This window comes from Quercus suber, unplaced genomic scaffold (assembly GCF_002906115.3).
Source record: "Quercus suber isolate HL8 unplaced genomic scaffold, Cork oak 2.0 scaffold_443, whole genome shotgun sequence".
NCBI classification, from domain to species: domain Eukaryota; kingdom Viridiplantae; phylum Streptophyta; class Magnoliopsida; order Fagales; family Fagaceae; genus Quercus; species Quercus suber.
Genome location: NW_027069894.1, coordinates 548,172 through 560,283, shown reverse-complemented (window position 1 = coordinate 560,283; position 12,112 = coordinate 548,172).

Genomic DNA, 12,112 nt, shown 5'->3' with positions numbered 1-12,112 from the left:
AATTCCTGGCGGTCTGCCGTTGATGTTATAGTGGCATTATAGTGGTTGGTTCATTTGTATGTATAAAAAATTACAGTAATATAAAATTACCAAAAAAAATCACATTACCATAGATCATTGTTAAGTAATTATGTTAGTGAATCTTGGTATCTTATACAAACTCATTGCATGCACTACATGCGTTCTCATAGGTCTTTTTAATCTTTTTTTGGTTCAATGTAAAATTGTTCATTTATCCCAATTTGAAGTTTCGTGTTTGATCAAGATGTTGCACATTTGCAAACTATTGATATAATCAGAGTGTGATAAGGTTGGTGTTGATATCCACTTTGGCAAAAGGGCCTAATAACAAGAAAAAGCCGAACAATATTAAACGGGGTAAAGGAAGAAGAATTAGCAAAGTAAGAAAAACAATTAAGTCCAAACAATAGGATTAATGGTCCACGGGCCTATAAAGCAGAAAAAAAGGCCCTAAAGAAAGCAAACGAGCCCAGGAGAGCTTAGAAAAGGAAGTAGTAGGCCCATGAGAATCATAAGAAGTAAAAAGCGAATAAATATGGGCCAGAAGAGACTAACGAAATGAATTCGTAAAAGGGGTTGGTGCAAAGGCCAACAATCCCCAAAAGTAAAGGATATAGTAATTGGGCCAAGGAAGCTCGAAAGATTTAGCAAAAACCCATGGGAATGTAAAAATGGAATGGGCCAAGGATGCCCAAAGGAATGAAGCAGGCCGAGGATGCGTAGAGAAATAAAATGGGCCGAGGAAGCCCAGTATAATATGAAAACTGACCTAGTAGAAATGCTGGGCAACGCAAACTAAGTGAAGAAAAAATACACAGCAAGCCCAAAGGAGGCCCAGCAAGCACAGTTAAGTAATATCATGGTAGTGCAGTGGCGTGGCAAAAGTATTAGTTGACCTACAAACCAGAAGTAAAGGGAGATTGGGGTTGAATTGAAGAAGAAAGGGCCCGTCCCCAAGCAAGACCCAGCCCAAAGAAGAAACAAGATGCAACGAATGAAGACCTAATAACTCATCCATGCACCACATAAGAGTAGAGCACGCACAAGGCTAAGGCACTACCCACTTGTACCCAGCCAATACAGGCGTAGTGGGTCATGGGTCAGAGGTAAGAGAGGGTATGGTCTGGCAGTGGGGAGAAGGGGGAAGTCTATTAAGGGATTCCTACTCAAGCTCTTTTGCGGGAAACATCCTGTTGGGATGACGTACCACCCAAAAGAGGAAAAGATGAGTTGGAATCACTAGGTGCATGCCATAGGAGTTAGTAAGAGAAAATACCCAATCCTTATCCGGATAGGAATGCCATGGAATGCAAGAAAATAAAACAAAACTCCTTTTGTTTGGGAATGAAATGTGGCACAACCAGCACAGGGTAGTGGTGCTGGCTGAGCAACTAGCAAACCAGTGGGTGGCCTGGGAAGGACACCCACACCAGGCCCAAAGTAGTTGAGGGGTAAAACAGTAAATCTCATCACTGCAGGTAGTATAAATAAGTTTTAGCTGTGTACAGTAAACAAAAATGGAAAAACAAGGAAGAACAGCAGGGAACATAAAAATAAGGGAGAAATAGAAAGAAAAAGAAAAAAATGAGAGGATAAATAGAAAAATAAAGAAAAACAAAAGAATAGGAAATGAAGTGAGAAAAAAAAGAGTGTGATAAGGCATGCACCGATAGGCTACCCCCTTCTCTCCTCTCAATAGCCTACTCTTTAGCAAGCTAAGAGATTAGAGATTGAGCCATTTAGGTCCATTTTTTAAAAGTAGGCAATTCCTATAGCAGGATTTTCCTATGAGATCGCCCACATTAGAGATTGGTTTCCTTCTTGGACTTAAATATGCTAAGGAGCCAAGTTCAGCAGATTAATCCCCCTTCCCCTCTTTTATCATGATTGTTTAAGCATTTATTTTGTTTACTATTGCTAAATTATTTATGCCATACTCACATTACCATGTTTTTCTATTGCGAAATTGTTTAAATATTATCTTTGGTTGGCAGCAAGCACTTTAGTTAGAATATCTCTTTTATTATCCAATTATATTATGTGTCTACTATAACATTTCTATGACAGCATCCCCTACTGTGGGTACATGACCAAAATCTTTGCAAAAAGAGGTCCTAGCTTGTGCACAAGCTAGGTTGAGGTGAGTTTCAATTAAGTCGGTCCCGACTCTCCTACCCTCGAACTATAGGCCATAGTATAGCAGAAATAGTCCCGTCCAGAATACCAAAAAGGCTCACCACAGATGGCTCCAAAAAAATGAACACCAAAATTACATTAAAACCATATGTTTGTATATGGAGTATTCACTTTTTGGTGCTAGCCTCACACTCCTGACTCTATCAGTACTTAGTAGTTTACAAATGCATAATATTATTGGACAAACATATTAACTTCAATTTAGGATGAGTGAAACTTTTTTGACATTAAACCAAAATAGAAAAAGGAAAAAAGTCTCTTAGCATGGACGTAGTGGGTGTGATGAGGCTAGTATACTATAAATATCATCCAATTTTTGCATTACTTCTAATTTGATTGTCAATTGTTTAATTTTTGAAAAAACAGTATAATTAGAAATAGAATTTTTAAAATATTATTCAAACTAAATGCATCTTAAACTAATGGCATAGAAAGCTATATGTGCATGCTCAAATACTTTTTTTGTTGGAAAAAATTTTTAGTGACTTCTAATTAGTCACATTTAATTGGGATTTTTCATGCATGTGCTCGTAGGCTTTTCTTTTTCTTTTTAATCTTATTTTTTAAATTTAATTTTTAACTTTTTTTTTTTTTTTGGTAATCCCCTATATGTATTTTGGCTCTTTATTTCAATAATAAAAATAATAATTTTTTACACCACAATAAAAATGCCCAAAACTCAAATGCCTCTGCTCCTTGATGGGGCAAAAAATACCCAAAGAGGTGAAGAAGAAAGAAACAAAATAGTGATTTCAGCTAACCAAGTAGTGAATAACCGAAGAAAAGTGGGATTTAAAATGAAAAAAAGAAAAAAGAAAATAAAAAGAAGAGAGTTTATAAAGTAAAAAAGATGAGTGGGATCTTGGTCCAGTGGACCCGATACAATGAATTTGTAGAGAGTGGGTTATATAGCAAGGCTTTAGTGCATGGATAACAGTTAAAATGGGTTTTTATGTTGATTAAACAGAAATGGGTTAAGTTTATCGAAGAAAGCTTGTCCTCGGCCCAGTCCGAAAAGCTCTACTTTTGTGTATATTGGATGACAATGGTTGGGAGAGTTCTTGAGATCGCCCTCATGCCCGCTTTCTATGGTGGGTTGCTCCTATTATATAGTCCTCTTTAAACGATCTTGACTTTCCACTTGTTGATCATCTAAACTTATACTTGAGTGCCTGTCCGATTAGACACTCTCTCTGGCGTTCTAGGAGTTGCGGTAACCGAGGTAGCACTGTTCAGGGGTCATTTCCTCATTAATACGGCCAGAACATTAGTTGTGGGCATTTAATGTGGAGATGACAGTTTCTCCTTGGATTGCTCCCCCACTATGCTCACATGGCTGGTCCATCATACTCGTCCTTCTTTTTGGAATGCTTTGAGAGGCTGCCTTTGATGGTGTACTGCTCTTCCCTTCTATGATCTTGGTTAACCGAGGACAGGATCATCCTCGGCAATGTTCCTCGGCAATTTGGGCTTTCTTTGTTCGTCCTCAGCCATTCCTTCTTCCTCGATGTGGGCATTAGGCTCATTATGAAATGGGCCGGGGTTGCCAAATTCTTTGGCCCCACAATAGCCCCTAAAAATCTTGCTGTCCAACTCCTTAGACGGAGAGGAAGATTTTGATGTCCTCGGGTCTTTGTCACGGCTTGTCAAATCTTGTCTTTCGTTAGCACCTAAGTCTCTTCACCTGCCCAAAACACGTTCCTAGCGCTTCGATATACGGAGCACTCCTTCATTAAATTCTGGTGGCTCTGTGTTCCTCACGTTCAACAGTGTGATGGTGATCTAACGGTTGAGGATTTCTTCGGAAATTGGGCAGGAGTTATTTCGCTTGTAACTCCTTCTTTAGATACCGTGCGAATTAATTTCCGCTAGATTTCACCTCCTATATAAGACGCTCCGGGGGAATCGTTCTTTCATATTTACAAATCTTCAAGTTCAGCAAGAACCTCAAGTTCTCAACTTTCCAAGCATTATCAAGGACCTTGCCAAGATCGTGATCAAGGTCCAGTGAATGAGATGGCCCTTGATAAGGGCAAGGGCAAGGAAACTAAGCCCCCTTTAGAAACCAAGAATGCTGCCTCGATCCTGGACGACGCAGTTGAGGCAAAGGAAGTAGAGGCCAAGGATGTTCCCACCTTTCAACTGAGCAAGGAAGAAGACCCTCCTCCTTCGGCCAAGAACTGAAGCAAGCACATACCGCATCAGACTTTTGGCGCGACAAAGTTTGGGTCTCACATTGATGGCAGGACATTAACAGAGGTTTGCAAGATTGTCGAATGGTTGATACTCGAGTGTTGCCATCTCCAATGCCTAATTATCATGAAGCTGGGAGAGAATCAAGGGAACATCTTAGGATGGGGCCATTAGGCGCTTCTATCTCTTCTTCTTTCTCATTGTCGATACCACTCATACTGGATCGGTTGCCGCTGGGACAAGGTGGCGGATCTATCATTCCCATGAGCTTTCTCTTCTTAGAGTTAGCCTCAAAACAAGTCTGCCTCAGTCTCTCCTATTATAGTTAGCTTTAAAACAAGCTTGCTTCAGCCTCTCTTTGTATGGTCGGCTTTAAAACAAGCCTGCCTCAGCCTTTCCTATTATAGTTAGCTTTAAAACTAGCTCGCCTAAGCCATTTGGTGTATGATGTATCTTTCCTTTATTTAATAAAAAGGACTGCACTTTTTATTTTATGAATTTTAATTTCTCATTTCTCTGCAGTAATAATTTAGTGTATGTATGTTGTTATTTTTCCTTCCAATGGGGCTTGGAACTGGTGTTGATGGTAACAAAAAGTTGTCACCCTGACTTTAACAAAGCCGACAATAGCACCCTGCTGCTAACCTTAAATAAGTTAGCCATGAAAGGATGTTGGATTTAAAGTAGGCCATCCGAGCTGACTCTCATGCATTAAGGCTCTGTTCGGCATTTATAATGACGTCATGGTGTCGGTTTTCCCCAAGCGTCTGGTCCAAGGATCCAGGCACGCCCTAGGTTCTATTTAACACTTAGATAGTTGTTAGAAGTTGTTAGTTTCCCTATAGGCTTGAGTCTGAGGACCATGCAAGACCTTAGTTCTATCCACTACTTAGATAATCGTCAAAAGTTATTACTTTCCCCATAAGTTTAAGTCCGAAGACCCTGTAAGACCTTGGTTCTGTCTAACACTTAGATAATCTCCAAAATTTATTAGTTTCCTCATAGGTTTAAGTTCGAGGACCTTGTAAGACCTTGGTTCTGTCTAACACTTAGATAATCTCCAAAATTTATTAGTTTCCCCATAGGTTTGAGTTCGAGGACTATGCAAGACCTTGGTTCTGTCTAACACTTAGGTAATTGTTAATGTGTGCTAATTCCCCCAAAGCAGGAGGTTCGAGGACCCGTCATAGTCAAGGCTCTGTTTAACCACTTTAGTAGATTAGAAGATATCAATATATATACTTTCCAGAACGAGCCCCGCCACGGAGCCTCCTTGAATCGCTCCGTGTTGCTGCCACTTCCCCTAGTAGAGGTCCGGCAAACTCGGCCACCAGATTTGTGAGGACTTGACCCTAGTCAGGGGTACGAGGCCTGTACTTGATGTCAGAAGTCCCTAGAACTGTCCTCCATTTAGCAATCCTCCCCATATAACCCACGCTTCGAAATATGGACTTGAGCAGAGGCTAAACTGGGACCATAATTGTGTGTGCCTTATGCAGAGTGTTATTCGCATAGTAAACTGACCGCCATAGTAGCTTTCCCTAGGGACCCTGGCTGATGAGGGCCTGAGCTTATCTTAACTACCCGTTGCACTCACTATTACACAAGCTTTTCCCACAAACGGCGCCAATTGTAAGGTCTCGATTTTTGGACTAAGCCCAAAAATGAGTGGGATCTTGGTCCAGTGGACCTGGTACAATGAATTTGTAGAGAGTGGGTTATAGAGCTAGGCTTTAATACATGAATAACAGTTAAAACGGGTTTTTATGTTGATCAAACAGAAATGGGTTAAGTTTATCGAAGAAAGCTTGTCCTCAGCCCAGTTCGAGGAGCTCTACTTTTGTGTATATTGGATGGCAATGGTTGCGAGAGTTCTTGAGATCATCCTCATGCCCCCTTTCTATGGTAGGTTGCTCCTATTATATAGTCCTCTTTAAATGATCTTAACTTTCCACTTGTTGATCATCCAAGCTTATACTTGAATGCCTGTTCCATCAGATGTCTTCTCTGGCGTTCTGTGAGTTGCAGTAACTGAGGTACAATGAGTGGGATCTTGGTCCAGTGGACTCGGTACAATGAATTTGTAGAAAGTGGGTTATAGAGATAGGCTTTAGTGCATGGATAACAGTTAAAACGGGTTTTTATGTTGATCAAACAGAAAGGGGTTAAGTTTATCAAAGAAAGCTTGTCCTCGGCCTAGTTCGAGAAGCTCTACTTTTGTGTATATTGGATGATAATGGTTGCGAGAGTTCTTGAGATCGTCCTCATGCCCCCTTTCTATGGTGAGTTGCTCCTATTATATAGTCCTTTTTAAATGAGCTTAACTTTCCACTTGTTGATCATCCAAGCTTATACTTGAATGCTTGTTCCATCAAACGCCCTTTTTGGCGTTCTGTGAGTTGCAGTAACTGAGGTAACACTATTCAATAGTCATTTCCTCATTAATGCGGTCAGAACGTTAGTTGTGGGCATTTAATGCAGAGATGACAGTTTCTCCTTGGATTGCTCCTCCACCATGCTCCTATGGTTGGTCCATCGTACTCGTCCTTCTTTTTGGAATGCTCTGGGAGAATGCCTTTGATGGTGTGCCGCTCTTCCCTTCTATAATCTTGGTTGACTGAGGACAGAATCATCCTCGGTGATGTTCCTTGGCAATTTGGGCTTTCTTTGTTTGTCCTCGGCCATTCCTTCCTCCTCGGCGTGGACCTTGGGCTCATTATGAAATGAGCCGGGGTTGCCAAATTCTTTGGCCCCACAATTGTTATATATTTTATTTTTACTTCTTTTTCTTCTCATCTTATGTTATTCAACATGTAAATTCAGTCACATCTTCCATATTATTAAATTATTTATATTATCTCACATTTTTTATTTTTAGAAATTGAACATAGAATATTTTATTTAAATTTAAATTTAAATTTAAATAAAATTATCCTAAAAAAAGTGTATTTATTTTCTTTTACATTTACTCTTTATCCAACATTTTACCTTCTCTTTATCTTTTCATCTCCTCGCTACCCTCTACCTTAATATCACTCTTCCTCTTTCCTTTTATCTTCCTTTATTTATTTCTTTTTATTCTTATCATCTTAATATAAATTTTTAATTCTCTCTTCCATTCTATATATAATTCTCCATCACAAAAAATGTTATATCTCACTCAATTTTTTGGTGAATATTTTTTTTCTTTCATCTCTCCTTTAGGTTGATAAATTTTTTTGTTCTTTAAAACTCTACTTTAGGTTGATATGATTTAGTTTTTACTTATTATTATTATTATTATAATTATTATTTTGTTCTCTTTGATTGTTACATATCATTCTATTGCATTATAAAGAATTAAAGATAGTACATAAGAATATAATAATATTCTATTACATAGCATGATTTGAATAATTTGGTGCTTACCGTTATATCTTATATTTTTACTCACATCTTCCATATCATTTAATTATTTATATTTTCTCTCATTTTTATTTTAAAAAATTAAAATTTAATATTTTACTTAGATTTAATAAATGAAAGTTTCCTCATAAAGTGGAGTGATACTAGAGACACACTCATTCCCAAACCCAATACACCAAAGGAAAAATGTAATACAAAACAAATGCCAATTGGGAAACACTAAATTATAAAAAAAAAAAAAATTAAAAAAAAATGAGGATATCAAACCAAATATAATATAAAGAAAGTAATACTTATAGATATACTAACTTAAGGGTTGCAAAATTAAATGAAAAAAAAAAAAAAAAAACTACAAGTGCATATTTAATGCAATAAAATCATCATCAAATTTGGAAAAATAATAGGTTACCAATGGAGAGAGAGAGATTGGCTAGACATCACATTGATACTGAAGGTCAGAAAAATTAAGCAAATGGGTATGAAGAAAAGCCATGAAAAGAGTGGAATTCTCATTGGAGCAGTAACAAGAAAGACTGATACAGTAGAGAATTGAAGACATAATGAAAGTAATGGTAGGTTAAGGAGAGAAAAGGCCAATGGAACATGACTTTTTTGTCATGGGACTGCTACTGAAAGTTTGTCATAGAATAAGTGGTAGAAAAAAGAAGCGAAAGCCGAAAGACGGGATAAGAGAGTGGTTGAGACTTGTGAGAGAGAGAGAGAGAGGGGGAGAATGGGATTGATTGTTTTGTTAACAGAGATTCATTAGAGAGAATAGCCGTTGTCAAAGTAAACCGCGTATTTTTGTGTTTTTTTTTGTAACGTTTGGTGTAGTGTCTTGTAAACGCCCTTTGTTTGTGTCAACTTTTGTTTCTACTAGACGCAGACCCGCGCATTACGTCTGGCTTAAATAGCTTTGTTTTTTATACTCAACTTTGCTTTTGTTTGTGATTTTTATACTCAACTTTTGCTTCTTCTTTTTTCCCTTTTCTTTTCTCAACGAGTTATGGAGAGATTTACCGTTTCAAATGTTTTGGTACTCAATAAATTTTGTATTTTTTTTTTTTAAATTTATGAGTAATGTTTTTACTAACCATGGTTAAATACTTATAAATAAATTCTTAAAGAAATATAAAATATTTTGTCATTAATATAAATAGAAGGGGAAAGTATTGATTATATATATCCTGCGCAACGTGCGGGTTTGCGTCTAGTATAAACAAAAGTTGACACAATCAAAGGCGTTTACAAGACACTAAACCTAACACTACCAAAAAAAAAAAAAAAAATACACTGTTTACTTTGATGACAGCTCATCTCTTCGATGAATCTCTACTAACAAAACAATCAATCAAATTCTCCCTCTCTCTCTCTCTCTCACGAGTCTCCACCACTCTCTTAACCTGTCTTTTGGCTTTTGCTTCTTTTTTCAATAGCAGTCCCGTGCCAAAAAAGTCATGTTTCATGGGTCTTTTCTCTCCTCAACCTACTTCCTAGTACATTTTTTTTTATGAACCCTACTTCCTAGTACATATAATCGGAGATTAGCAAAAAAAAGAAAAAATAGTACATATAATTGGCCATTGAATTACAATTAGTCGTTTCTGTCAGAAAATATAGCTGGGGTGTTGGGGTTGCCTCCACTCCTCCAAAGGTGGTCCAATTGGTAGGCTAATAGTGCAGGCCACAAAATCTGTTTAGTATCTTCCTTAATAGTTGTGCAATTGCGGTAGGCCAATTAAGTATAGCTCACGATAATTTTACAAGAAAATTTCTTGATCTAACATATTGATATTGATTTTTGTAAATAAAATGATGTCAAATGCTAGAAAGTACTTCACTTCAAAGTTTAATCACAATATTTGACATATAAACATTTGTAGAAAAAAAAAATATCACTCTTCATTTTCCTTTTATCTTTCTTTATTTATAATGAGGCCAACATATGTTTTGCAATAAGGGTGATCTCAAGAATAGAGATCAATCTGGAAAAAGTGACGGAATTTGAAAATACTCTAAAGAACGATTCAAAAAATTTTACCTACATTTTAGTAGGTTATATATCATCAACATAAATTAACTTTTTGCTTTTACATATGATTTTCTATTTACAATAAGTCTTTTCATTTTATTTGTAAAATATATTCAATATTTAAAATATTTATTTAGCTTATATATAATTCTTGTTCAAGTTGCATAATACTCTAGCGTCTAAAAAATAAAAGTAATGTCCTTGTATTAATTGAAAGCTATAAACATGGTCAAATTCCACCTGTTATAATTTCAGACAAACGAAAAGAAGTAAAAAATTTTAAAATATATTAATATAATTGCTTATTAAAATATCTAAGCTAGTTGTATATGAAAACAGCATAATTTAATATAATCTTACAATAACGTTCATTGCGAATATGAAATAGTACAAACATCTTACCTGACAAAGCTCGTGTCCAATTGCAAGGATACATTTTTATTTTTCTCTTATAATGAAAGAAAAATAGAAAAAAAAAAGAAGAAGTTATTTATGGCTATATGTATTGCTCTTCGTAATGAAAGCCATCCCTACTGCCTCCGCCCCACATTCCTATGTGCTTGGATTCCTCAGTATTGTTTTCCTCCAAGGTACAACTGTGAGAAGATCCTGAATAAAATGTCATCAACGTGTTTGCATTTGCAATACCGAATCCTCCACCTCTTACAAAACACAAGAGGCCAAATGATCATCCCAAAAACAAATCCCAGTTCTACACTTAAGTAATTCCTGCCAATTAAAGGCCGAGAATTTGAGTCACTATCTTCAGATATTGGAGGCGACGAACTTGGCTCCAGAAACGCGCATTTTGTCTTCAAAGGACACCCATATGGTCCTTTGTTCCCTTCAAAGGAAGATTATGAAAATGTAGCAAATTGCTTGATGTATGGAATTGGCCTAACTAATTAATTAAACGAGAAGTTTAAGACCGAAAGGAAAGATAGACTATCTGCAAGTTGCATAGGGATCTCACCGCCAAGCACGTTACTTGATAAGTCTAGTGATTCAAGTTGGACTTCATTTTCCCAAAGCTGATGGGATTCGGCCTGTGAAAGCATTGTGTGACAAGTTGAGAATATACAAGGATTTGAGTACTCCAATTTCTTCTGGTATTGGCCCTTCAAGATTGTTGCATGAAAGGTCAATTGAAGTGAAAATAGTAAGAATCTTCACCAAAATGATCTCTAGACCCTTGTAGATAACAGTTAATGTATCAATATTACAAGATCCATCTCGAGTCTAAAAATGGATGATAATGAGTTTTGATGGGTTCTCATTATTAGCCATCATTGCCTTTGAGTTAGCCAAGGCTTTTATTGATATCTTACCACTAAAGTTGTTAGAGGCTAGGTCTACAATTTGACGCATCGGCTAAGTAACATTTGGTCCTCCACAATCAATAGATCCATAAAATTTGTTTGATCGCAAAACAAGGATGCGCAAACTAGATATGTACTTCAAGTGACATGGGAAGGCATCTAGTTGTTCCAAATATCTAATACCACCAAATATGTGCAATTGGCAAGAGACTTTTGTACCACTCCTTCTAGTAGGTTTCTGCTGAGATACAAAGTTTGTAACCTACATTGCCTGGAAATGTATCTGATATTTTGCCAGTGAGGTAGTTTCTCTTTAGATCTCCCTACCAGTCACAACTCGTCCATGTGGGTGAGTTGTGGCACATTCATAATTCTATGCTTTATTTATGCTAGTGAAATATCATTTGTCAAAGGAAAGTAGCACTCATGGAATCATAACCTTGTGGGATCATGTTTATAACAATTTTACCTTTTTTTCCCCTTGTTAATGCGTTTTTCAGTAAGACTTTTATAACTCTTCCAATCAAGTTTTTCATATGCCCATGAACATTTAAGGTCCGTTTGGATAGAACTTATTTTACTGAAATTGAAAATTGAAAACTGAAAACATTGTGAATCATAACCTTGTGGGACCATGTTTATAACAATTTTACCTTTTTTTCCCCTTGTTAATGTGTTTTTCAGTAAGACTTTTATAACTCTTCCAACCAAGTTTTTCATATGCCTATAAACATTTAAGATCCATTTGGATAGAACTTATTTTGCTGAAATTGAAAATAAAAAACTGAAAATACTGTAGCAAAATAATTTTTAAATGTGTGAATAGTACCGTGAGACTCATTTTTAATGAAAAAGTTGCTGAAAAGTGAAGTTTGTGGGACCTGTGAATAGTGCACAGGTGCATTGTTCACTGCTGAAAAGTCAAAACATGCGGCTGGGGAAAAAA